Here is a 2,885-nt window from a genome sequence, read left to right as displayed (position 1 = left end):
GGTCATGATGATAGCAATATGTGGTCATGACAGTGTGATATCGATGAGGGTATGGACAATGGTGGTAACAGGTTAACAGTGGTTCTGATGGTGAGTGCTGTGCCAATGATGGAGATGGTGGTGGTGCTGGTGTTGACAATAGGATGGCATTTATGGTGGTGATGACTTATAATGATGGTAAGAATGGTGATGGTAACTGTAGTGGTAATAGTGAGTTCAGCACTGATGAGGGAGATGGTGGTGGTGGTACTGACAGGAGGGTGGTAGGAATGGTGGTTGTGGTGACAGCCATGTTGTGATGGTGATTATGAAGGTGGTGAGAATGGTGTTGATGACAGTGGTGGTGATGGTAGAAATGGTGGTGTGGCATTGACTGTGGGATGGTAGTGACAATGGTGAGAAGATGTGACGGTGGTGAGGGGCAGTGTGATAGAAGGGGGATGGTGGTTGTTCACGATAGTGGTGAGTGGAGTTGGTGCTGATGGGAAGCCTGGTGCTGATGGTAGTGCTGGGGTGTTGTGTAAATAGAAAGGTGAAAGTGCATAGATGATGGTGAAGGAATGTAATACAGGATTAAAATAGATACAAAGGGAGGGAGAGGTTGTCTTAGGAATGTGAATAAAGGAAGCAGCATGTTCTAGACCTAGAACAGCGAGGAGACCCACTGGCCAGAGGGGATGGTGGGGGAGACGTGCAGTGGGAGTGGGTGCTGGGAAAAGTCCTGGAGGTAGTGAGAGGAATGTGGACTCCAGGAGGGCAGCACAAGGAGGCATTCTGGGTCCTGGGAGGGATAGGCCAGAGCCGGGTGGCCTGCTAGAGAAGAGAAGTGGATGAGGAGCTGGCTGTTGGCCCTCATGCTGGCCTCAAATGGAGACAGAAGGTGGGCTGGGTCCTCTCCAGTGTGGGCAAGCGTCCCAGGCATGCTGGCAGCATGGAGGAAGAGGGTGTGAAGGGCCTTCAGTAGCTGAGCCAACCTTAGAATACATGGGGCATGGGGAGAGCCCAATCAATACCCTGTGCTCTTGTACCGGCTATACCTGGCAGCTCCTGCTCTCACCTTTGCTTGAGAGGGAGAAGGGTCTGGAGCAGGGACCCAGAGCTCCAACTCCCTTCTCTCCCCCAGTTTCCTGCCTCCCAACAGCTCCCTGAATCTCCAGTAGGCAGTTTTTTTTCAGTAGCATTGCCTGGAGCCCCTTCCCCACCTTTCCAGGTACAGAATGAAGCTGTTTGGTGTGTACACAAAGCTGCAGGATTCACTCTTCCCGGGCGCAGATGCCTGAGAAACTTCAGGGAGGTGGAAGGCGTGTGTCTGAGCAGCCATCATCTGGGCATCAAGGGGTTAATCCATCCCTGAGGGCTGGGCCAGGTCTTTCCCTGGACTGAGCCCTGCCCTCCCGTTCGTCCATAGAAGCCACTGGAGTCAACTAGGAGCTCACTTTGTGGGAGGGAGAAACGTTTTTTCTCTTATTTGAATGGTGCTGGTGACCTCACAGGGTTTCCATGGTGACAAGACCAAGGGAGCCAGGGGGACTTGGTGAATTAGGCCAAACAAACCCACCTCCAAGAGTCTTCTCCCAGACGCTGAACTTGAGGAGGAGGACTCCAGGTAATCAGTGAGCTTGCCGAAGAGGGAAGGCTAGGGGCTGGGGACATGCCAGGCCAGGACCTGCAACAGAAACTGCTGCCCCACCTTTCCTTTCTGTGCCCCACCCCGTCCTGCCTGAAAAGTTCCTTTCCATGAGGGCTTGGTGCTGAGTGTGGCCCTCACAGGGCTGTCTGTGTGGTCACAGAGCACCCATGGGAGGGCACTTCTGACCCCAAGGTAGGAAACAGTGATCGGGTAATTCTAGGCACCAAGGCAGATGAGAAGACCAAGGTGAGTGAGCAGCAGAGTAGAGGCCTGGGAGTGAATGGAGAAAGCCATGCGAGTCTGGTTGGGAGTGAGAGCCCTGCTCTCTGAAGCTTGACTTTCTCAGGAGCAACTGGGTTCTGGAACTCGGGAACACAAGATCATGGGATCCAAGTGACCAGGGTTTGAAACTAGGTGTAAATAATGCCTGCGCTCTTTGGTTGTGGCCTACATGGGACATCGCTCAATATGTGTTTATTTCTTTTCTCCTTCCCATCTTTTCCTCCCCACCACTCAACAGCCACAGCCTCCTCAAGAAGTTTGGAGTCTGAATTGAACTCATTAATTTCCAGCTTCTGGCCAGACGTGGTGGCTCATGCCTGTAATTCCAGCACTTTGGGAGGCCAAGGCGAGCAGATCACCTGAGGTCAGGAGTTCGTGACCAGCCTGACCAACATGATAAAGCCTTGTCTCTACTAAAAATACAAAAATTAGCTGGACATGGTGGTGGGCATCTGTAATCCCAGCTTCTTGGGAGGCTGAGGCATGAGAATCGCTTGAACTTGGGAGGTGGACGTTGCAGTGAGTGGAGATCCTGCCACTGCCCTCCAGCCGGGGTGACAGTGTGGGACTCCATCTCAAAAAGAAAAAAAAAATTCCAGCTTTCAATTATTTGATCCTCACATAATTCAATGTCTAAAATATTATACTCCTACATATTGTCCTAAAATTCTACCGTGGAAACTCCAACCATTGCTTTGCACCAAACCTCCTTGTAAATGGCAACATCTTATCTGGAAGTAATTGTCTTGTTGCCTGGACAAGGGCAATTGTTTGAGTGGATGGGGAGCAAATGGGGTGGGGTGGGGTGGGAGGGTAGATGGGGGGCAATGAGTGATGTCTTGTTTGACTTTTGTTTTTTCTTTTCCCTCCTCTCCCCTCCCCTCCCTTTCCTTTCCTTTCCTTTCCTTTCCTTTCCTTTCCTTTCCTTTCCTTTCCTTTCCTTTCCTTTCCTTTCCTTTCCTTTCCTTTCCTT

General features: G+C 51.2%; 1 long non-coding RNA gene across 1 annotated transcript in view; it reads left to right on the top strand.

Annotated features, from left to right (window-relative positions):
* Nucleotides 1-1,505: 1,505 nt before the first annotated feature.
* The window catches only part of LOC105505184, a 1,851-nt gene continuing 471 nt past the window's right edge, over nucleotides 1,506-2,885 (top strand). The window contains exons 1-2 of the long non-coding RNA XR_001000708.1: nucleotides 1,506-1,606; nucleotides 2,151-2,258. This is a non-coding gene — a long non-coding RNA (uncharacterized LOC105505184). The remainder of the gene's footprint in view (nucleotides 1,607-2,150; nucleotides 2,259-2,885) is intronic.

The sequence above is a fragment of the Colobus angolensis genome, unplaced genomic scaffold (assembly GCF_000951035.1).
Source record: "Colobus angolensis palliatus isolate OR3802 unplaced genomic scaffold, Cang.pa_1.0 Scaffold99, whole genome shotgun sequence".
In the NCBI taxonomy this organism is placed as follows: Eukaryota; Metazoa; Chordata; class Mammalia; order Primates; family Cercopithecidae; genus Colobus; species Colobus angolensis.
The sequence above is the reverse complement of the archived record's forward strand: the minus strand, read 5'-3'. Positions and strand labels throughout refer to the sequence as shown.